The sequence below is a fragment of the Ranitomeya imitator genome, chromosome 7 (assembly GCF_032444005.1).
Source record: "Ranitomeya imitator isolate aRanImi1 chromosome 7, aRanImi1.pri, whole genome shotgun sequence".
NCBI lineage: Eukaryota > Metazoa > Chordata > Amphibia > Anura > Dendrobatidae > Ranitomeya > Ranitomeya imitator.
This window is the reverse complement of record NC_091288.1, coordinates 31,484,551-31,510,129: the sequence shown is the minus strand read 5'-3', so window position 1 is coordinate 31,510,129 and position 25,579 is coordinate 31,484,551. Positions and strand designations below refer to the sequence as shown.

General features: G+C 42.4%; 1 protein-coding gene across 1 annotated transcript in view; it reads right to left on the bottom strand.

Annotated features, from left to right (window-relative positions):
• TANC1 (tetratricopeptide repeat, ankyrin repeat and coiled-coil containing 1) overlaps window positions 1-22,397 on the bottom strand; it is a 212,194-nt gene extending 189,797 nt beyond the window's left edge. Inside the window, exon 1 of the mRNA XM_069732997.1 lies at window positions 21,886-22,397. The gene's annotated coding sequence lies outside the window, so the exon portion shown is untranslated. The remainder of the gene's footprint in view (window positions 1-21,885) is intronic.
• Between the last annotated feature and the right edge of the window lie 3,182 nt (window positions 22,398-25,579).

Genomic DNA, 25,579 nt, shown 5'->3' with positions numbered 1-25,579 from the left:
ATCAATACTGGTGTAGAATATGCAGTTTTCATGAACTGGGCTCTATGTGTTTCCGAGACTCTGGGTGCCACCTCATAGGATCCATGCACATGTAACTACACCAGAAACAGGATCCATGCACATGTAACTACACCAGAAACCGGAAGACATCACAGCAAAACGGAGACTTGGAAATATTCCCAAACTTTTCAGTAGGAAACTTTTCTTCCTCTCCACTTTCTGGAAGCAGGGCGGTATAGGTGCTGCAAGCGCGGCCATAAAATTCTAGCATTAAAATCCTTTACTTATAATTGAAAATTGACTTCACATTCCTTTTGTTGCTTTTCACCACAGAAGGCTCGGCTTCACCACAAAAATCCATTTCTGCCTCCACAAAAATGTGTTTACATACCCAAAACAAATTTGATATATTTTCTCCACTGAAGCAATGACATTTTCCCGGATGTTAAGAGATGGGTTTACCGGAAAACTTTGGCCATAGACATGGCATTAATTCAGTCAGTCTAATTATACGTATGGCTGGAGATTTGGTGACAACTGGTGATGAGCGAATATGCTGGGATAAGGTGTTATGTGCCATGCTTGGGTGCTAACCAAGTGTCTTCGGCGTGCTCAAATAATATGGTCGAGTCCCCGCGGCTATTAGACAGCCGTAACACATGCAGGGATTGCCTAAAAGCCGCGAGACATGCAGCCGCGGGGACTCGAACATATTATTTGAGCACGCCGAAGACACTTGGTTAGCACCCGAGCATGGCACATAACACCTTATCCCAGTAGATTCGCTCATCAATAGTGAAACATTATCAGTTCCAACCAAAATCTTTCCAACCAATTAAATTTAGCATAGGGTTCTAGACAAAAATGTCAGTGGCAAGTCAGCCAAAGGCTGGGTTCAGAAGAGCGCATGAAAAAGCGTCTGGCTTAAAACATCAGTTAAAAAAAAAATAATAATACTAGACCAAACAAAAAAAAATAGGAATGTAGCAAAATCCACATCGAAAAGAGTATTTGAAGTAGCCAATGTGGATTCTGAAGCAGATCCCTGAAAATTCGATGAGAACATAACACATGAAAAATTGGAGGCAAAGTAGACCCCAATATGTACACAACCATAAGATACCGGTGTGCTCACAAAAACAACAAATATAGTCGAGCTTTACACCAGCAGCGTGACACCATTTTCTTTCCACATCTTTGATTGCTAGTTGTGTGGATCATAATCATCTCTTCCTCCATCCGCAACAATCTATCTTCATAAGGGATAAAGAAGAAGTACTGTCATATTTCATTGACCTCCATAACCCGATTACTGAAGAGGAAGCCAGTAATCTTTCTACGAATTACTGGGAGCAACGCTCATACAAATTAACTGTACTACATTCAGCTGGGGAGGAGATTGCAGGGGCAGCGTTGATAAATGCCTTATTTATGCCTTTGTTTGAGCTTCCATCCATACCATTTGATGTATATGTCGGACAATGGCATGAAATTAACACCTCAAGCTTTCAGAAGTTTTTAAACTTAATAAAAAAAATAGATGTGTGACTCTCCATGTTACACAGAGGCCTGTGATTTATTGTACTAGTGCTCAACGCTTAGCAAAATGGGCCATGCATGAAGAACACATAACCACCATGGCCGATCTTCATAACCTCTACCCCACACTTGAAGCCGCACAAGCCTGAGGATTTCACATAGTTGACCTCAAACATATGCTTCAAACATTTCTTCTAATAGAAGGGCATCATTCCAGTCAATTCCGGAGATGACCTTAGTCGCCTTTAATGATTGTCAGCTTGGATAGGGTGGGGGAGAAAAAAAAAAAAAAAAGTATTTCGCCATGGGGTGGACCTACAATTAGATAGTGCAGACAGAACCACCTTGTCTGACACACACAGGTTAGGTCTAGAACAAAATTGAGACATTCCAGCATGTGGATGTCAATTAAAGAAAAAAATAAAAATCTGGGAAGAAGAAGTAGAAACTAACTGGCAGACCACAGGGTCATCCGAATGACAGTCATGCAAAATTCCAGCTACTGGCTTGTCACGGCCTCCACAAACCATATGGCCTTTGGCACCTAGTTTCAAGGCAATGAGTAGTGGGGCAAACCCTTGTGACTTTATTCTACGTAAACTAAACAAAATGTTAGCAAACCTTTAAGCATACTAGCTACATAGACCAGGACTAATTCACAATTCTAGAGATTGTCACCAAAAACATGCCCCCTATCTACAGTCTATTAGACAAGTGTATGATTGTCCAGGGTCCGACTGCCGGGATTCCGCAAATCCTGAGAATGTGGGTCCTGTTCCTTTGAATCTAGTGTTTTTCTTTAGTTCCCGAGATACTACCGCCTCATCTCTGCATATAAATCTAGTCTTATTAGCCAAGAGGGTGCGATCCTTAACTCTTCTGTGGGCATCTTCTTGAGGTTCACACCAACTTGGATAAAGAGACTAAATTACATCCAGGGAAGATGTAGCCAGTAGTGATGAGCGAGCGCGCTCGTGTGTTCTCATTCGAGCATGCCCGAGATACTCTGATATGTTCGAGTCCCCGCGGCTGCATGTCTCGTGGTTGTTCGACAGCCGAAACCAATAAAAGGATTGCCCAACAACCAGGCAATCCCTGCATGTGTTGCGGCTGTCTAACAGCTGCGAATCATGCAGTTGCCGGGACTCAAACATTATTTGAGCACGCCCGAGATACTCTGATAACACGATGTCCGAGCACGTTCGCTCATCACTAGTAGCCATGTCTCTGAAATTTAGAGCTGCAGGAAGAAGAGAATTACATCACAGGATCCAGGAGAAAAGCAGCAATTAAACCAGGTAATAAAATAAAATACAAATGTATAGATAGTGACATATCGTCAGAGACAAAAAATTGTCTTTTTGGAAAACTAAAAAGACCATACCTGTATATAGCCAAAAATGGATGTGGAAAGTGACCACTGGTATCTATGTACGTGTCATGATTAGACAGACAATGAGGGATGGATTACCAGCAAGAAGATCAGAAAGAGAGCAGGTTTAGACAACAGGCAGACGTGATTAACAGTTACAAAAAAAATTAGTTTTTACCCCAAATCCCACAAGACCCGTGAGGGCCGTTTTTATTTCCTTCCCGCGGCCCTGACGTCCCTCCACACTGCGGGCTCTCGACTTTGTATTTATAAAAAGGAAATCTTTTTGGCTGAATTTTTCTTCTTTTATTCCCAACATTCTTCATAAATTGTCTCCAGGTTCGATAGGATCTTTTTTTTTCCCTCTTTCTTGTGGGTTAAGCATTCTGAAGAATCTCAAAATATTACTTCAGTGCGCGGGTAATGAAAAGCAATCATCGTGAAACGTCTGCGAGGAATGCGAGACAAGGGTTTTACTGAAAACAGTTAAGATTTCCTTTTCTTTGTTTTCTTGCTCCCATATGGTTTAGATTTATTGCATCTTTGCGTTTTGTTGGTCTCTTTCAGTGTCGGCCCCATAACACACTGTAAATCTCTGTTGACCCTTTACCAGAAGACGACATATGGTCGCTTACAACAGCGAGTCACTAAAAAGCTAAACGAGGGGAATATCTAGGTCCAGAATACATATTCAAGTGTCCAAAAATATTTGCAAATTGTTACAACTGTAGTTTGTGTGTCAAGAAAGCAATGGAGAGAAAACCAGCGCAATATGATGCAACTCAAAAACATGGAAGCCATTCTATTTATTCATCAAAACTGAAAGATTGTCCAAGCCACACTGCACAATGGCACAAAAATAAGAAAGAAATGGGAAAATGTACGTTGGATGATACAGTTGGCAACACCCTTCGGTCACCTCTATGAGGACAGACTTTTGTGCTGGTACTGCAGCGCGATCGGAATTATTTTATAGCCTAAATTACGGTAAGTAACTTATGGAATAGTTTTCTCTAATTGGGCATTATTGCAGTCGTGGCATTACAATTTGGTTTGCCCTACGCTAAGGCTACCGAGATACTCAATATCTGCAACGTAGCATGCAAGAGTAGGCACCGAGGATAGCGATGCAAGAGTACCACCAGACAGCACCTATGGTGAACCGAATGGCTAGATGGTTAGCAATAAAACTGGTTTTCGGAGTATAAGCAGGGGTAGCATTTGCATTGACGCCAAGTCTAAATTTATCTTTGAAAGTAATTCCAATTTGTCAAAACACGGAAAAATCTGAGAAAAATTCCAATTTCAGTAGTTGTGTGGTTGTCAAACCAATCACACAATTTTTCAAAAAGCAGTTAGCGTTGGAAAACCTGTCGCCTGAGGTTGTTTTAGAAAACGAAAACTGGTTTTTAATCACCCTCCCCAGGTCCTGTGTCAATCCTTCTCCATGCCTCCTGACGCCCGTTATTGACTACAACGCTGATGTTACGCTGATTCCGCTGCAGTCAGTCAGCGAGCTCAACGCCTCTTAACTAGGGCAGAGCCACTGAACTTAGTTACTGGCTGCTGCGCTGTTGACTTCACAATAACCGACATGGGGGAGCAGCTGTGGAGAATCAGCACTGGACCCGGAGGAAAGGAGTAGAGAAGTTTTGTTTGCTTTTTTTAACCAAAAGCAAACCGAAAACCCCCATTAAAGAACTAAAAATTTAGCAGCCCTACCATGCTATAGGGACAACAGAAGTGAGGTCAAGTGGTGGTTTAGAGGGGAGTTCCATCTATTTTATTTCCCATTTATTAATGCTTAATAGGGATGACGGGACCAGAGGAAGTTCGATTTCTGGTATATGACTGAACTTTAATCCAAACTTCGGTTTGGGTAGCAGAATCCCATTAAGATGTATGGGGACACAAACTTTGCACCTGTAAATCTCTCTCTTGAAACGACAAACATTCAAATAGACTTCCGGGAGAAGTCAGTGTCCGGGAGAAGTCAGTGTCCGGTACAAACCCCAAACTTTAAGGTTTGGGTTTGGTCATCTCTACCTTTGCGTAGAGTGGAAAAGTGTATAGCCCATCTTGATTTTCTTATTGGGAGACATTCACCTAGGTACCCTGCTGCTCAGGGGAGGGACAACTACTGTATCTCCTGTTGAGTCCCTCCCCCGAGCAGCAAAATTTTCAAAACACAGCAAGTTCTCAATGTTTATAGCAGCAAACAGGATTTTCGACATTAACTAGAGACATCCATATCCAATAACAATTAAATTGCTCTCGTTACATTACTTCATCGTAAACAGCAGAAAGTTTGTAAATTTTGCTAAAAAACTAATTTTCAGAGGGGGTTGAATCATTTTGATTGCATCTGTATTTATCTAGATGACAGCATTGCTTGCAAATAACTTCATATGTCGATGCCTCAAGCACAAAAACAATGACATCATTATTGGACGGGAATACACTGACATCATTGTATAAAAGGAAGGATTTACTTGGCTGGCACTAAGAACATGAAGGGTTTGTTTCAGGGGTATGTGAAAAATGCAGGTAAACAGTGAAGCGCGCCATCTCCCCAGGGCCTGATATGCTAGAACGTTTGATCACCTTGGCATGCCAACAAGGATGTTTATAGAAAATTCATTTTGGTATATTGTTCTTTTTGGGTTAATCCAGGCACACCCATTGGCTTTCCATTACACAGACCTTTGTTTAGCGAAGCTGCAGGATTCCAAAATTAATGAAAAAAAGAGGGTAAAAGATATTTTAAAGGAAGAACTGATGCAGGTTTATCTGAAAACGTAAAAACACTAATCACAACAGATGCATTTGCAAACATATAATGGTCCCGGCAGATGTGACGTGGTCAGACACGAGGATTTGGGCTGATAGTCACAATCTGAAATCCAAGCAAGGTATGAGCTGGAGGAAAATTTTGCTTTAATTTGTCATTTTTTGGAATAATATATAGTGAAAGATATTAGTGCTTTGTTACAAAGTCATATCCACTTTTAAATAGGACCTGTCACTTTCTAAATTAAAAAATCCCTGAGTTACCCCTGATGCTTTTTCCCATTTTGTACCGTGTTGCTCCATTGCAGAGATATTTCACATTTGTTTCTTTTGGAGCAGCATGTGAAATCTCTGCTTGTAATTAAACATTTCTTCAGAGTCTTCTCTGGGGGTGTGCACTTTTACTCCTCCTTCCCAGACATGGCATCGCCTGAGACTGATAGATCAGGTGCTGAGCTGTGATTGGCAGCATCTGGGATGGGGCTGTGAACGCACACACCCCCAGAAGAGACTCTGAAGAAGTGACCAGATGTACTGGAAAGCAGAGATTTCACGTAGTGGGCTCCAGAAACAACATGTGAAAATCTCTGCAATGAAGTGACGCAGCACAAAACGGAAAAGAGGCTCAATCAAGGGGGGGGGGGGTTACTGCAAATCAGCCCGGCTGGGAACACAGCCTCAGTCACTAATGCTGCGCTCACATCAGTTAAGTCACCTGTGGTGCTCAACCTGGACAGACGCATATTGGCATTGTCCATATTGAAACCTATTAAAGGGAACCTGTCACCCCCAAAATCGAGGGTGAGCTAAGCCCACCGGCATCAGGGGCTTATCTACAGCATTCTGGAATTCTGTAGATAAGCCCCCGATGTATCCTAAAAGATGAGAAAAAGAGGTTAGATTATACTCACCTGGGCGGGCGATCCAATCCGGTGGGCATCGCGGTCCGGGCCCTCCCATCTTCATAGGATGACGTCCACTTCTTGTCTTCGTGCTGCGGCTCTGGCGCAGGCGTACTTTGTCTGTCCTGCTGAGGGCAGAGCAAAGTACTGCAGTGTGCAGGCGCCGAGAAAGGTCAGAGGTGCTCGGCACCTGCGCACTGCAGTACTTTGCTCTGCCCTCAACAGGGAAGACAAAGTACGCCTGCACCGCAGCGAGAAGACCAGAAGAGGACGTCATCTGATGAAGATGGGAGGCCCCGGACCAGACCGCAACACCCATCGGACCGGACCGGGACCGCCCCTGGGTAAGTATAATCTAACCTCTTTTTCTTATCTTTTAGGATACATCGGGGCTTATCTACAGCATTCCAGAATGCTGTAGATAAGCCCCTGATGCCGGTGAGCTTAGCTCACCCTCGATTTTGGGGGTGACAGGTTCCCTTCAATGCCCAGACATGGATTGCAGTGTGGGACAGAACATCGGACAGGTGAGGAATATGGTTGTTTTTAATTTTTGTTTTATTACAGGAGACAAGAGATTCAATCGAATGGGCGTTTTTAGGCTGAGAATACCAGTCCCCAGCTGTCTGCTTTAGCAAGGCTGGTTGTCAAAATGGGGGGACCCCACATTTTTTTTTTATTAAACATTTAAATAAAAAAATAAAATTAAAAAAAAAACGCGTGGAGACCCTTCTGTTCTGCCCATCTTAATGTGCAGAAAGTTAATTATCTTGTTTTTCAAGTTGTGGCCACTGGAGGTCATCAGTTACCTACTTTTCATGTTGTTTACCAACCTTTCCCTCCTAGAGCAATGTCTTCTGGGTCAGTTCCGCCCACATTCTTCTTGTGAAGACAAGCTTCAGTAGCCATTTTTCCTCAGATCTGAACAGAGGCACACATGCTCCTGTCTCGCTTACTTTCTTACCCCTGTCCTAACGGATCTCGGTACGTTTATAAAGGTTTAATGCATCTTATGTTTGTGTTAGTATTTAAGCCTTATGCAGCTCCTATAGTCAGATATAGTTAGGCAGATGTGCTTTGCAGCTTGCAGTTAGGTTCAGGTGTACTCTGCATTTAGATAGATGCATTCTTGTATAGAATAGGGCAGTGCTGCAGAATTACTGTGTAATGCACGCTGTATAATTTCTGCTGTAATGTCCCAGTTATTTATGTGATTGCACCCTGCATGTGCATATACTGAAATGCTGTTATTCTTACAGTTTTTCACCAGTCATCCACTATGATTATTCACTGAACATCCACCTTGTACATCAACATAGTAACATAGTAACATAGTTAGTAAGGCCGAAAAAAGACATTTGTCCATCCAGTTCAGCCTATATTCCATCATAATAAATACCCAGATCTACGTCCTTCTACAGAACCTAATAATTGTATGATACAATATTGTTCTGCTCCAGGAAGACATCCAGGCCTCTCTTGAACCCCTCGACTGAGTTCGCCATCACCACCTCCTCAGGCAAGCAATTCCAGATTCTCACTGCCCTAACAGTAAAGAATCCTCTTCTATGTTGGTGGAAAAACCTTCTCTCCTCCAGACGCAAAGAATGCCCCCTTGTGCCCGTCACCTTCCTTGGTATAAACAGATCCTCAGCGAGATATTTGTATTGTCCCCTTATATACTTATACATGGTTATTAGATCGCCCCTCAGTCGTCTTTTTTCTAGACTAAATAATCCTAATTTCGCTAATCTATCTGGGTATTGTAGTTCTCCCATCCCCTTTATTAATTTTGTTGCCCTCCTTTGTACTCTCTCTAGTTCCATTATATCCTTCCTGAGCACCGGTGCCCAAAACTGGACACAGTACTCCATGTGCGGTCTAACTAGGGATTTGTACAGAGGCAGTATAATGCTCTCATCATGTGTATCCAGACCTCTTTTAATGCACCCCATGATCCTGTTTGCCTTGGCAGCTGCTGCCTGGCACTGGCTGCTCCAGGTAAGTTTATCATTAACTAGGATCCCCAAGTCCTTCTCCCTGTCAGATTTACCCAGTGGTTTCCCGTTCAGTGTGTAATGGTGATATTGATTCCCTCTTCCCATGTGTATAACCTTACATTTATCATTGTTAAACCTCATCTGCCACCTTTCAGCCCAAGTTTCCAACTTATCCAGATCCATCTGTAGCAGAATACTATCTTCTCTTGTATTAACTGCTTTACATAGTTTTGTATCATCTGCAAATATCGATATTTTACTGTGTAAACCTTCTACCAGATCATTAATGAATATGTTGAAGAGAACAGGTCCCAATACTGACCCCTGCGGTACCCCACTGGTCACAGCGACCCAGTTAGAGACTATACCATTTATAACCACCCTCTGCTTTCTATCACTAAGCCAGTTACTAACCCATTTACACACATTTTCCCCCAGACCAAGCATTCTCATTTTGTGTACCAACCTCTTGTGCGGCACGGTATCAAACGCTTTGGAAAAATCGAGATATACCACGTCCAATGACTCACCGTGGTCCAGTCTATAGCTTACCTCTTCATGAAAACTGATTAGATTGGTTTGACAGGAGCGATTTCTCATAAACCCATGGTGATATGGAGTTAAACAGTTATTCTCATTGAGATAATCCAGAATAACATCCCTCAGAAACCCTTCAAATATTTTACCAACAATAGAGGTTAGACTTACTGGCCTATAATTTCCAGGTTCACTTTTAGAGCCCTTTTTGAATATTGGCACCACATTTGCTATGCGCCAGTCCTGCGGAACAGACCCTGTCGCTATAGAGTCACTAAAAATAAGAAATAATGGTTTATCTATTACATTACTTAGTTCTCTTAGTACTCGTGGGTGTATGCCATCCGGACCCGGAGATTTATCTATTTTAATCTTATTTAGCCGGTTTCGCACCTCTTCTTGGGTTAGATTGGTGACCCTTAATATAGGGTTTTCATTGTTTCTTGGGATTTCACCTAGCATTTCATTTTCCACCGTGAATACCGTGGAGAAGAAGGTGTTTAATATGTTAGCTTTTTCCTCGTCATCTACAACCATTCTTTCCTCACTATTTTTTTAAGGGGCCTACATTTTCAGTTTTTATTCTTTTACTATTGATATAGTTGAAGAACAGTTTGGGATTAGTTTTACTCTCCTTAGCAATGTGCTTCTCTGTTTCCTTTTTGGCAGCTTTAATTAGTTTTTTAGATAAAGTATTTTTCTCCCTATAGTTTTTTAGAGCTTCAATGGTGCCATCCTGCTTTAGTAGTGCAAATGCTTTCTTTTTACTGTTAATTGCCTGTCTTACTTCTTTGTTTAGCCACATTGGGTTTTTCCTATTTCTAGTCCTTTTATTCCCACAAGGTATAAACCGCTTACACTGCCTATTTAGGATGTTCTTAAACATTTCCCATTTATTATCTGTATTCTCATTTCTGAGGATATTGTCCCAGTCTACCAGATTAAGGGCATCTCTAAGCTGTTCAAACTTTGCCTTCCTAAAGTTCAATGTTTTTGTGACTCCCTGACAAGTCCCCCTAGTGAAAGACAGGTGAAACTGCACAATATTGTGGTCGCTATTTCCTAAATGCCCAACCACCTGCAGATTTGTTATTCTGTCAGGTCTATTAGATAGTATTAGGTCTAAAAGTGCTGCTCCTCTGGTTGGATTCTGCACCAATTGTGAAAGATAATTTTTCTTGGTTATTAGCAGAAACCTGTTGCCTTTATGGGTTTCACAGGTTTCTGTTTCCCAGTTAATATCCGGGTAGTTAAAGTCCCCCATAACCAGGACCTCATTATGGGTTGCAGCTTCATCTATCTGCTTTAGAAGTAGACTTTCCATGCTTTCTGTTATATTTGGGGGTTTGTAACAGACCCCAATGAGAATTTTGTTACCATTTTTCCCTCCATGAATTTCAACCCATATGGACTCGACATCCTCATTCCCTTCGCTAATATCCTCCCTTAAAGTGGACTTTAGACAAGACTTTACATAGAGACAAACCCCTCCTCCTCTCCGATTTTTACGATCCTTTCTAAACAGACTGTAACCCTGTAAGTTAACTGCCCAGTCATAGCTTTCATCTAACCATGTCTCGGTTATTCCCACTATGTCAAAGTTACCTGTAGATATTTCTGCTTCTAGTTCTTCCATCTTGTTTGTCAGGCTTCTGGCGTTTGCGAGCATGCAGTTTAGAGGATTTTGTTTTGTTCCAATCTCCTCACTGTGGATTGTTTTAGAAATGTTCTTACCTCCCTTCTGAGTATGTTTTCCTGGGTCGTCTTTGTTCGAGTCTAATGTTTTCCTTCCCGTCCCCTCTTCTTCTAGTTTAACGCCCTCCTGATGAGTGTAGCGAGTCTTCTGGCGAATGTGTGTTTCCCAGGTTTGTTGAGGTGTAGTCCGTCTCTGGCGAGGAGTCCATCATACCAGTAATTCACACCGTGGTCCAGGAATCCAAATCCTTGTTGTCTGCACCATCGTCTTAGCCAGTTGTTTGCATCAAGGATCCTGTTCCATCTCCTGGTGCCATGCCCGTCTACTGGAAGGATAGAAGAAAAAACTACCTGTGCATCCAGTTCCTTTACTTTCTTCCCCAACTCTTCAAAGTCCTTGCAGATTGTCGGTAGGTCCTTCCTTGCCGTGTCATTGGTGCCAACATGTATCAGAAGAAATGGGTGGACGTCCTTGGAGCTGAAGAGCTTTGGTATCCTATCGGTCACATCCTTGATCATCGCACCTGGAAGGCAGCATACTTCTCTTGCAGTTATGTCCGGTCTGCAGATGGCTGCTTCTGTGCCTCTCAGTAGTGATCATTCACTATTTGATCATCATTCACTATTTGAACATCATTCACTATTTGATCATCTACTATGAATACTGTCCACCATTGTTGTTCAACGTTATAGTTTTGGTTATAATCACCCTAATTAATAAGACTTAAAGGGACTCTGTCACCTGTATTTGGCGGGACTGGTTTTGGGTCATATGGGCGGAGTATATTGCGGCCAGCATGCAGCCAGCGGGTAAGGAAAGGGTGAATCAAACACCTGAAAACTCCGCCCATATGACCCAAAACCAGTCCCGCCAAATTCAGGTGACAGGTTCCCTTTAAGCATCAATACAGTCTGTTTACTGGGATGTGGATGAAGGTTTAGCCGTATGTTGGAATCCACACAGCATGGACGTGGAGGAAGGCAGAACACCTTCTATTCTTGATAACCAGCTTTGCCAATGCTGACAGCTTAGGGTTGCAGCCCCCAGCTGTCAGTTTTGCCTGGCTAGTTATTAAAAATACAGGGGAACCCATGCAATTTTTTTTTTTTTAATTAATTATTCAGAGCGCAGGTTGATGAATATTCTTAGCCGTTCCTACTCTCGCTGTTATTAGCGGCAGCAGGCATAGGCTGATGGGAGCAGTTGTCTTATCAGCTGACGCCAGTGACCGGAAGTAAACTTTATACCTCTTTTTATAGTTATGCGGGCTCATGCTGTCTGACCAGCAGTAATGATTTTACCACCGATCAGAAGCAGTGTTTGCCGTGCTGTCCTACACATGACAATGGGGTAAACACTGGATGTTCAAGCCCCCACATTCAAGTGAATTGGTTCCGGGTTCGAGTCCTGTTCTAGAATTCAAACCCAAATTGTTTTTTTTTTTTTTGTTTTTTAACCGTTAGGCTGGACCCGCCCACCTCTAATTACAAGGTATAGAAATATCATATTCACAAAGAGAACCTTTACCATTCTGGATTTGTAATACCCTCAGAGATTCATCCTGGTTTTTTTGTTCTAAAAAGTGACAACCCCTTATACATGAATAAACAAGAGAGAAAAAATGTGACAAAAAAAGATGATACTTATAGAAATGTCCCTGTAAAGTGATTACAGTACTTCTGAGCCTCAACACATCATCAAAGCGCTGTTCTGTAATTTGCTACCAGGCTCAGAAGCCAAGAATCAAACTAAAACTTATAATTAACGGAACTCACAAAATTCACAGTATAATTACCAGAACTTTCAACTTTTTGTTTCTTCCCCCACTCACTCTGTCACATTGTCACCATCCTTAGTGGAATGTGGGGTGCTGCAAATTTGACCCAACCTGGTCTGATAAAAAAAAATAATGTGTTTGGCCCCATTGAAATGTTTTTTGAACATTTTGGAATTTGAATGACAATGTTGCCATATGTGCAAAGCAGCAAAAATAAATTGTCAATGTAATCAATACACAGTAACAATGGTGTCCCTTAATCCAGCAGCCCGGCCATTAGAGCATGATCAATAAGGGACAGACAGATGGGGATCCAAACCAAACGCCAAATAAAATTATGTGAATTCTTCGCTACGGGTGGAGAAGTGGCCACAACTCCCTTAACCCTGCTGTTGTCTTCGGTCAAAAACGACCGACCTTGAACTTCAATATTCTTTCAAATATTCAAGATGCGGCTCTGAAACCCGTGGCCGACCGACCCATCCTCATTTAAGTCAATCAACCACAAGTTTCAGAACCGCATCTTGAACACCCCAAAAAATACCAAAGTTCAAAATCGGTCTCCCCAGACCGAAGACAACAGCAGGGTTAAATAAAATAAGTTTAGAATCATTTTCCAAAATAGTCTGCTGTTAAAAAAAGATCTCCACTTGCTGTTTATTCAAGAGGGGATATCATAAAAAAAAAAAAAACTGTGGTGGTCGTGTGATGTTGACACACATGTGCTTGTCTTGTTAACGGACTGCTTGTGTCTTTTAGCCATAAGACTTGGACAAACTTCTCCCCTGCAAGTACCTATTGAAAGTGTACATTAAAGCAAGCCAAGATCTTGAAAACTAAGGAATTGACCCAAAAAAAATACTAGAAAATTAGGTATTTTTTCCCCCATCACGCAAAGAACAAACTTCATTTGCTGAAACCAGAACACCCTTTGGAAATTGGAAATTTAGAAACAGTCAACATTTTCCAGTAAGATTCAATTACTTCTGAAACTCTTGAATGAAACACTTTCACTGATTAGGTGCCAAACGTCTATTATGTAGGATTTCAATTATTCAAGTGCTTACTTATGCTTCTACAATATTTACAAGAGGCGGTAACACAAAGGACTGCAGCTGCTGCGGAACTGCCGGTGTGCATTGCCAAAGCCGCTGTTCTGTAAGAAGACAGATCAACAAAGAATTCTTGGAATATTCAGTAATAGATAAATTCCTAGCCAAAACACCTTGTATTCAAAGAATAGCTTCATAGCTTCCATTGGAACTTTTGTATTGTGCCGCTCTTCTGTTATTCCTCCTGGAAATGCATCAGTGAATTGACAATTGATTGTCTGGTACCTTTACCCTTGTCACATACTATGTCCAACAGGTTACAGCTGATGAAAAAGAGAATGGTAACAACATCCAGTTACCATTTCCAGGAGGACCAACAGAAGAACGCCACAATGCCAAGTTCTAAGAAAAGAAGCTCCGGAAGTGTTCTATTATGGGCAATAAAAATGACAGAAATCAAACCAAAGATGTCCATAGATTATGTTGTGTAAAAATTAGAAAATGACACAATGAATAAGTATTGAACATGATTACTGAAACTTTTTTTAAATAAAATACCACACAAGCCTTTGTTGGTGATGCTTTAAGATGCCTCCTGTATGGAGAAACTAGTCACAGACATTGCTCAGGTGTGATTGGGGGCCATTCATCCACACACACTCTTCAAATCTCGTGGGCTCTTTCTATGGACTCAGAGCTTGAGTTCCTTCCATACAGCTTCTATAGGATTCTATAGGATTCAGGATGGCCCAGGTGATTGGCTGGGCCATTCTGGAAGCTTTATTTTCCTTTCTCTGAAACTAATGGAGAGTTTCACTGTTGGTATGATGTTTTTAGGTGTGCCTTTTGGTCTGGAAACATTGTACTTATTATGGCATTCAAAGAGTTCAAGTTTGGTCTCAGCTGACCAGACTATATTCTCCCAGTATTTCACAGGCTTGTCTAAAATGTTGTTGAGCAAATGTTACGTGCTTGAACATCCTTTTTGTTCAGCAATGGAGTCTTGGGTGGTGATCGTGCGTACAAGTCATAGAGTTTGAGTGCATTACTTATTGTTTTCTTTAAAACAATTGTACCTGCTGATTCCAGGTCTGTTACACTTTACAAATGGTCCTAAGCTCTTGGACAACTCTTCTGATAATTCTTTTCACTGTCTAAAATCTTGCATGGAGCACCTGGTTGTGGCCGGTTTATGGTGAAATTCTGGTTTTCTACTTCCAGATTATGGCCCCAACAATGTTCACTAGAACCTTCAGTAGTTTAGAAATTTTTCTGTAACCAATACAAGCAGTATGTTTTGCAACAATAAGGTTGCAAAGGTCTTGAGACAGCTCACTGGTTTTACCCATCATGAGATGTTTCTTGGGTGACACCTTGGATTAAATGAAACCTTTTATAGGGCACCAGTTAAAGCAGCTGATATTTTTTACTAAGTGGCAGGATTGCTTTCTAATTACTGATAGATCTCAACAGGCGTCATGACTTTCCATGGCTTTTTGCACCTCTTTTTTCATGTGTTCAATACTTTTTTTCCAGTGTCATTTCTCATTATTACACATATATGGTATTTACTTGGAAAATTGATGTGTTCAATACTTATTTCACCCGCTTTATACATATTTTACTTTTAGTTTGTTTTTGTTTGTTTTTTCACTAAAACAATATCCAATATCTGGCATACTCTCTTTTTAAATACAGAGTGAACATCTTTGAATATTTTTTTGCAAGCTTTTCTGTGTCACTTTGGTGGGCAAAATGGATTTAGAACAAGAAAAAGTCTGTTCCAGGAGGCGGCTTCATTTAATCCACTTAGTAGTAAAATGGGCTGCGATGTATTTAGGTCTCACAGTCTGAGTCACGGCAGGTCACACACATACTGGAGGAACTTATTTAGGGAAGTACTTGCCTGGCTAGGAGAATACTGAAAGCGACCATGTGTGTTTAGTTTTTGAAACAGAAAATTGAGACTCTGCTACATTTGAGCAATTATTACGCTTTCAGATTATTAATCCAAAAAGTAAACCATTGTGCATATTGCTGTCACTTCAGAAGACTTCTGCATACAACTTCTGCAGAAATCCTAGTACAGAACACTGTCCCATAGACAATAAATGGAGCGTAGGTTTAGCATACGCACCTCCCTACGCTCCATTCAAGAGGAGTCTCCGCAAAACCTGGACTTTCAAAACCTCATTCTAAAAAGTCACCGAGGGTCCCCCTTAAAGGGGTTATCCATCTCTGGGGACAATTTTTAATTTTTTGTAAAAATTTTTGCAATTGTATTTCATTAAGAATGTTGGCTTTTACAAGCTTTTATATTCCCTACATATTCTACTTTCATGTTGTCTGAACAAATAAAAGCGTTCTAAATTCAGACGTTACAGCGCGCTCATTGAAGGATTCGCTGTTAACTCATTCTACAGCCAGCAATATAGTGTCACACAGAGGCTATAGAAGGCATATAATGCAACACAAAAAAAAAAAAATTAAAAAAAAAAACTTTTTTGCCTAAGCCACATTTAAAAAAAAAGCAAAAAAAAACCCCAAGTCTTAAAAAAAGTAGACAACCCCTTTAAACCTCTTCTTGCATGGGCAACATCTTGCAAAAAAAAGGCGACGTCCATGTAGAACGGTTCTGTCTGATCAGCAGAAATAGACAATCAGCTGATCATCTTCCTGCTGAACAGAACTTGAAGTCTCATTCCGCACCAACAAGCAGACAGAAGTGATACATTATATTGCTAGGAGATCGCTCATGAATATTTCAGTTGTGTTAAAATAAGCTTAATTCACACAGATAGCGCTGGAGGGGGAAGGACAGGAACAGACTTCATTGTTATTGCTTTGCTGAATCAACTGTAGCAGACCGGATTCTTGTTGGTACATGTATCTGCGGAACTGTACATCACAGAGGTCTACCACCGCGCTGCCGTACCCCACACCGAAAGTCTACTGTGACTCAAAGTAGCAGACAGACACTGTCACAAGCTTGCAAAACAAGCGATCGTCAGAAGCAGACGACAAATCAGTAATTTGCTGGCTGAAACCCAAATGATCTCACTGATAAGATTTGATAATTTTGATGTAGGAACTTGTCCTCTAGATATCAGACTTTCTGTCTCACACGTGACGTTCTTCATAGAAGTCAGTTTATCTTAATCCTATTGTCAGATCAGAAGTTTCTTGGGTTGACGATAAAGAAATATAGCGCTTCCAACGAGAAATGTTGAAGAGCAGGAATTCTATGGAACTTGTTCTCTGTTTATCAGACCGTCTGTCTCACATGTGGTGGTCTTCAAAAGAGGTCGGTTCTAATGGTGAGAAAACGTGCGGTGATCCAAGCATTCTCCGGTGCTAACAGTGTCTTCAGCGTGCTCGAATAACATGTTCGAGTCCCCGCAGCTGCATATCTCGTGGCTGTTCGACAGCCGCAACACAAGCGGGGATTGCCTAACGAACAGCCACGAGACATGCAACCGCGGGGACTCTTGTTCCTGTGTTGAAAATAAAGAGAACAGCGAGGCCTCAACATTTCTCATTGGAACTCATCTTTCTGAAGGAGCCTCACCATTCTGCACGTCACCTTCGAACCAGGAAAAAGTTGGTCTGACAATAGATTGATTTAGATAAACTAATTTCTGTAAGAACAGTAGGTCTGGTGCACGGAAAACAAGTTCCATTACGGGTCAATGTAAATGGAACTTTTTTTGGACATAAAAAAACAAAACTCAAAAACCTTACTTTTGTTTATGTCTTGACCATTTTAGGCAACAGATACATCTGAATATAGTTATTGCTGGGCAATTCAGGCTTATACATCTTGCAGAATTTACTGTATTAACAAAGAGCCTGAGAAAGAAAAGTGAAAAATTCATAAAATAAAAAAAATCTCTGGGATGATCTTCAGTCATTTGACTGCTATCTAGTAAGATAGTTCAAGGTCTTTGTACAATAAAACGATAGGGACCCAAGCACAAGGTCAGCCTCTTGTCATCCTCATCTACACGAACACATGGCATTTCCCAGACGGTCCACACGACTCAGTCGAAAGCAACTATGCAGAAAAAGGTTACGGAGCCAGGTCATGTGATGGCACGAAAAAAAAAAAAAAAAAAAAAAAATGGGACAAAAACCAACAAGTATGACTAAAACTGAGGCACTCGCCAACACAGTCTACCCAAATTAGGCCTCTAAAGATCTCCTTGGAGGTGGCTCCCAATTTTCACAAGCGAAGCTTTGCCACCTGGCCGCTGGCATTGAGCATTTTTAGGGGGGCCACCATGTAGCCCTATGTAGATATACACAAGTTTCATTCTCTTGACAAAAGCAAGAGAGATTTTTTTTTTTTTCTCAAGACCACACAAATTTTTAATACAAATTTAACAGGTTGACTTTGTCCCAATGTTTTCAGTAAACAGACACTACAGGTAATGACACTTTAGCTCCGGCCGACTTCCCATGCTTCCTGTGCCCGTCAGAACATCAACCTAATATGTGTTGACACCATGATAAAGCTGCTCCACTCCCAAATTTGGCGAGGTTCCCATGGAAAGTTTTAGTCTAAATGAAATATTCTTGTATGACTCAACATCACGGTGCGATATCAGACGGTTCGGAATGTCACCACCAAATGAGGCCTTCAAGAACTGAAAGGACAGAGCCGATAACGAGCAAAATATTTGTGCAGTGGCTGCAGAATGTCGTCAGCTACTGGAGCGTGCCCGTGATGGTAAGTAGAACGAAGTGGAAGCTGAGGATGTCAAGAAGGCACGTCGTGATCCAGACTGACCGTCCAGTTTTACATTGCGCATCCTACATTACCTGGATCCATGAATTGTTGGAAATGAAGATCTCATTTAGAGGTTTGATTTTGGTTTTTTGCATGTCCTTTTTGATCATTACCGCCGCATCTATTTTTCTCTTAAAAAATAAAAATCCACGCCTCTCCTACGTTTATTAGACAGGAAAGATCAATTAAAAGCCGCGAACGCCATCAGGTAAAAGTCTTGGCTGATGGAATCTATATACATAATTGTCTAAGGGGTACTTCCGTCTGTCTGTCCTTCTGTAACGGTTATTCGCTCGCTGATTGGTCTCGCCAGCTGCCTGTCATGGCTGCCGTGACCAATCAGTGACGGGCACAGTACGATTAGTCCCTCCCCTACTCCCCGGCGCTCGCTCCGTAATCCCCTCCGCTCACCACTCACACAGGGTTAATGGCAGCGGTAACGGCCCGCGGTGTAAGGCACTCCATTACCGCTGCTATTAACCCTGTGTGTCCCCAACTATTTACTATTGATGCTGCCTATGCAGCATCAATAGTAAAAATATGTCATGTTAAAAATAATTAAAAAAAAAAACCCTGCTATACTCACCCTACGCCGCCTTTCTCGCTGCTTGCCACGCTCCCGCTCCATTGCAAACGGCAGCTTCCGGTCCGATGCCGTCCCAGGGCTGGTGTGCGACAAGGACCTGCCGTGACGTCACAGTCGGTCATGTGACCGCGATGTCATCATAGGTCCTGCTCACACCAGCCCTGGGGCCGGAAGCTGCCGCTTGCAATGGAGCGATCCCAGGAGCGTGGCGAGGAGCGGGAAAGACGGCGGATGGCGAGTATAGCAGGACTTCAACGGGCCTTCCGAAGGTGAGTATATGTTTTTTTTCAGGTCTCTATACTACGTGGCTCTGTGCTGTATACTCCGTCGATGTGCAATATACTACGTGGCTCTGCTATATACTATGTGACTGGGCAATATACCATACTATGTGGGCTGGGCAACATACTACGTGGCTGGGCAACATACTACGTGGCTGGGCAACATACTACGTGGCTGGGCAACATACATATTCTAGAATACCCGATGCGTTAGAATCGGCACACCATATGGTTGGCCATTTATTGACATAGTCATGAGATATCAATATATTGCTATAGAATGCTTTCAATTTGGATGATATTGATAGCAGGCACCATATGGCGGTATTATTTCCAGATGTATCAAGTGGTGGACATTTGTTTCACGGTAACGAATGTTGACATCGCGCTAACGCTTTTGTGTAACTTGGCTGCCCATTACCATTGTATTGTATTGTAGCCGTTGAGACATGCAAATAGTATAGTACACCACAACACGAGCATCCGCAGTATTGTCTCATGGGATTGGTACAACACAGTAAGGATCAACATTCAAGTTCTCGTTTAAAGACGACCTGTCACGTGCCATCAAGATGATTATGTTTTGTTTGTTTGTTTTTTACGTGATGTAAATGCCGCTGTTCTCCCGAATCCGGCGATGTTTTTCTTGTGTTCCTGCTCCTCTCCATTCCTGAGATGTGGCCTTCTCTTCCCTATATATAAATCAAGCCTTATTAGCCAAGGGGGAGTGTCCTCGGGAAGAAGACGCCCATAGAGGTTTTAGAACCACACTCCCTTGGCTAAAAAGACCAGATTTATATACTGGGAAGAAGCAGCTTTATCTCAGGAACGGAGAGGCGCCCAAGCAAAAGAAAAACGACGCCGGATTCAGGAGAACAGCGGCATTTACCTAATTATGGCAAGTATCACGTCCTCCTTGGTGCCGTTTTACATCACTGCGACATAACACCTACCACAAATAACAATGAAGATATGAGACAGTTTTCGTTGAATCCGTTTCCGTTACAGAAACAAGTCATCAGGAGTCAGGTCACGGCGACGTAATCTGACACCTGCAGGTTATAATCCAACAATTGCACCGTTCTGCCATTAATCTGCAGCCATTTGATGCCAAAACTGCAAGTTGACTACTAAGCACTTAAAGGGGGCAATTAAAGCTTCAAAAATATTAACTGCCCACTAATCATCATCATCATCACCGGGGAGGAATGTCAGGAATCTGGATAAAAGCCTGAAATGTCACAGGTTGCGGAGATCCTACCTACAGGCGGAATGATGACTCACGTCTGGGAAACAATTAACCTGTGACTACTGATTAACCCCCTCTAGCCAGAGATTAGCCAGGAAAGGGTTAAGATATAAAGTGTCAGAAAATGTTATTAGGGATAATTAACCAAAGAAAATCTGCTGCATATCCCTGAGCCCCCACATGGACGTCCGGCTATGCTCAGAGCCCGGTTCTCTTTTACGCTATGTTCTCACAGAGTTTTTGTTTGTCTTTTAACACTATTTGAAAAAATAAACAAAGGGTTCAGAAAATCTGCAACATCAAAAAGCAGAACAAAGGATTTAGAAGCAGATCCGCTCCAAAATCTACAGAAAACAAACTGCTTCAAACCCCCTCGTTGCCTGTGTGCAGACTGAGCTTTATGACAACCAGTTTTTCAAATAGAAACTGCTTCAGGAACGCTACCTTTTTTTGTCTGGAGTTCTTCTTTTCCTGAAATAGTTTTTGGAAGAGTTTTTTTTTTTGTTTTCAGCCTAGGAGCAGAAATTCCAAGTATAGGATGAGTTTTGAGTTGGTAAGGATTTTGGAGAGTTTCTACTCCCCCTAAAAAAAAAAAAAAAAGAGGCTCAGTGTGAACACACCCTTATAATTGGACAGTCCCTGGTTTCTAGATTCCATCAGGATCCGCTTTAAAAAGAAGTGACTGGCGCTTTTTTTCTTTTTGCTCACCAAGAATTTTTCAAAACACACAAACTTACTGTTTAGATGGGGGTCCGACCACTGGGACCCCTACCAATCTTGAATGGAGCAGCGGTGCCCATACTGGACCTCCACTCCACTGTCTAAAAGACTTCTGGAGAAAGCGGAGGTCCAGAGCCCCTTTCTTGGAATCACTGGGGGTCCCAGTAGCCGGACCCCTTCTGATCAGTAAGGTTTTCACTATAATATGGCCATGGACAAGAGTGACGCCATTTTTGATAAAAAAAATCTGCAGAGTCTGAACGCCGCCACATTATTTTATGTGCTGGTGGCCGCTCACTTCGGCTGGGTTCAGGTGGTCCGTACACGGGGTGCAGCACCACCTCATTTATGCCCAGGAGGCTCCGGACATTGCAGCCCATATACAGCAGTCTTGGACCCAGGCTTACTCGTCAAGACCTGCGGCTTTAGTGAAACTACAACTCCCAGCATGCCATAAGGTTTGAAATAAAACAATCTGCAAATAAGTAACAGAAACAACCCATCACTACGTGTAATAACCCCCCCCACAGTCCTCTGAGACCCCCGATACCATTACCACCTGCACTGGACATGGCGGGGACATACAAGGTCTTACCTGGGGCCACAGGTGAGGAAGCCGGAGAGGGTTGATTGAAGAAGGGAGGGTCACAAGGAGGAGGTGAGGGAGATGGAGCTCAGCCGGGACATGTCTCACCCTGAGGGAGAGCTCGCTACAAGGATGATCAGCGCAGGGTTAATGGGGAAGGGTTAATGGGGCACCCCAATACTTGCTGCTCCCTGGGGAAAGAACAGGGGGTAACCCCAATGCCTATGTCCAGACACAATATGGGGTCTGATGCTGGACGCCCCCCAATCTCCTCAGCAGCACCACAGCACACTCCAACTGTCTCTTTACAACTTCTCTGCTCCTATGAAAACTTCAGCAGTGTCAGCCCCTCCAGAACTAACTTGTAACTTCTTCATACAGTCACCACAGCAGCCCATAGACAAGATCTCCGCTCCCTCCGGCTCCTAGGTCGGTGTCACCACCACCGGGTGCAGCTCTCCGGTCCCCGGCAGCGCAGCGATCCCCGGGAGCTCACACTCTGCGTCTCGCCAGGCAGCGCTGTGCGAGTAGTGCCGCCTACCTGCAGTGAGCGCGGCGGCCACCAGATGGCGCACGGAGATATTTGTGTTATAAGAGACCAGAAGGAACCGAGCAAGGACAGAGGAAGGAAAGTGCCTGCCCTGCAGAGGCCGGAGGGGGCGCTGCTTATTGTCTACACTCCTAATAAATGACCTTGTCATTAATACAAATATTTAGAATGTAGTTTACTACATGTGTTTAACCCTTTAATTAGAATAACCTAAATGATTCCCCAATGCAAAAGTTTGGGTTCACAAAGTTGTTTTTTAATTTGGCTGACTTTTCAAAGCAGAAACTCTTCAACTCTGCCAGCTCAACTGTCATTTGCTTTTTTTTTTTCAGTGGCTTTAGTATTTTTGCCTTTAGGTTTTTGTCCATTTTTAAGTAGTTTTTATATCTGAAGTATTCATTATTATTATTATTATTATTATTATTATTATTATTATTATTCAACTTTGCTTATCCAGATGTTTGCAAGATTAATGAAACGAGACTTTTATCAAATGCATCTCGCTCCAGTCTCTGCCCCGGAGTAAAGTTTCTGAATAAGTTTTTAATTCGATGCATTTTACAGTAAATTTGTGACTTTTTAAAAGATTTCCTACTACGGAGGGTAAAAAGTTGCTGAAAAATAATAATAAGAATTTTTAAATTCTGTATCAAATTCATGACGAATTGGGGCAAGAAAACCACTATAAAAAAAAAAGCTACTTTAGGAAATTGCAAATGATGAATTGGGGGCCTTCGTTTTTTAAGTTTCTGGATTTTCTGCTCACCAAATTCTGCAAAAAAAAAAAAATCTTAGACCCAGATTCATCAAAATGTTTACGTTTGAAAACGGGTGTAAAACACTTTGAAAAGTAGTAAAACGTTTTCACAATGTGCAATTGCACAAGAATTTTGTGTCTTTTGCTGTTTTCCGTCGGTTTCAGGCCAAAATAAGCGGTGTAGGGGCTGGACACGGAGTGCCAAGTGACCACCCGGTAAATTCTTCAACAACGGGATTTGCGCAAGAAATGTTATCCAAGTTCCTGAGTGGATATTACAGTTAGTTACCGAGCCTGATACATTGTAGCAAACACCCAGTGAAAAATATTATGTCTGTAAAGGTTTTTTTATTCCGAATTTAACACCATAGCACAGTACCTGCACCTCTAAGCCCGGGCACTATAGAGGGGTATTCTCATGGTGCAGACTTATAGTATTTTTGCTACAATTTTGCAATATTGGCAGAACCACATTTACCAGCGCTGATCTGGAGACTTTGTCCAATGGATCACGGTCTGTATCTTCCAGGATATCTGCCCTTGTGGGGTCGCATCTGTCAGTCGCGCATAAACTTCCCATTGTCAATAGATTGCAATGATGATAAGATTGTTTCTCTCAATCTGAGAGTGACCCCAGTGATAGAAAGTCCATTTTTGTGATTTTTCTGCAGCCACGCTCAGTGACCGGGGCCAATGGCATGTGAGAACAAAGCCCTCTCAGTAAAGGGATGGTGTCAGTAAAGATACAGTGGGTGGTCACGGTCTAATAACAGGGGACCCAGAAATGTCCGCGGTTCTTTAACCTTTAAGGGGTTGTCAAAGACAAAACCATCAATATGAGATGTTGGGGGGTCCAGGCCCTTGGCACCCCCAATGATCAGCTGATCCCTCAGAAGTTGAATCTAAGTGATGTACGGAGAGGAGCACAGCAGCTCAGTGCATTGCTTTCTGGTCGCTGCCGAGTGCTGCAGTTTATGTCACATACAAGAGAATGCCACTTAATAATGTACGGAGCGACGGGACTCCGATCTATAAATTGTCACATCTGGTTACTGCTGGGTCAGACATCAACTGTTCGGTGCAGGCGCTGGGTGTCTGATCCCCAACGACCTCATATTGATCACCTATCCATCAATAGTCTTGTTCAGGAAAACCCCTTTAAATGTATCTGTCATTTGGATGAAAATGTAATATAAATGCCCAATCCTATATAGCACATAAAACCTTTGCTATTCGTCCACGTTTTTGATTGTCAATCGTTCTCATGCTTCCCCCAGCTGCCACATTTTTAATATCTCTGGAGAGCAGGAGGCGAGTGCAGTTCTGGCTGAGCTGCCAGCAGAATGCAGTTCTGGCTTCCTTTCCCATATGTATATGGTGTATCTAGCAGACATTATTCACTGTCTTTATACTCTATGTACTTTTGGATGCATTATAACTAGAGTTGAGTGAATTTGTTCAGGTTCCCTCTCATTTAGCAAGCTATAGCGCTTACCGAATAAGTAGCAGTGCATGGACTGGCCGACGGCTCTCCCAACCCGAGCCTCACAGTTTCATGTATTTCTGTGCAGCTGTCGCGCTCGGGTAGGGAGAGCCGCCATAAGTGACATCATATTGCATTCCGAGGTATTTACAAAATAGAATACGCTTTTATACGTATCTGAACATCACTACTGGAATTACCAACTTAAGGATTTGGTGGAAGCTGAAATGCTCCTTTTAGCTGATAAATGGGGGGTCCTGTGCTGGGAGACCACTCTATGACATCCATAAGGGCAGATGGACGAAGGTTGGCCGTAGAAAAATAAATGGATACCATTACAATGGAAAAGTACAGAATGCGAATGTTCCATTAATAAGCGTGAACATCTAAACAAAGCCCGTCTCAGAAATGGGATATTATTTGTGGCCACAGCAGCTGGAGAAGACTGGGATACTGGTGTTTTACTTTCACTGGGAATTGGGAACTTTAGGCTGTCGCATTGAAGCTGAGTTCACATATTCCAGCTGCGTCGCACCTGTAAAACTCGTCACGCACGCTGATCAGTGACAACCGCTAAAAGCATGTTCTTGTTCATGTTCATGCTCTCCACATGGTCAACTGTCTAAAAATTGCCTTATGAGCCTATTCCATAAAGGGAAGCCATTTTCATAATTGTGATTGAGTCCTACAGCACATCCGCAGGCGAAATAAAGTATTACACAGTCGGGTCCTCCAGACTCTCTTTGTAGCCTTTTACCGCTCTGGCTAATAGATGAGGATCCTAAACAGGTGACACCTCTTTACCTACCCAGAGTGCCACCTAAGATTTTTTTTCCCTTAAACAGACAACTCTACCCCTCCACCAGACCTATCCATCAATGTCAATGGCTGCTCACTTTCCCCAGTCCTGCAT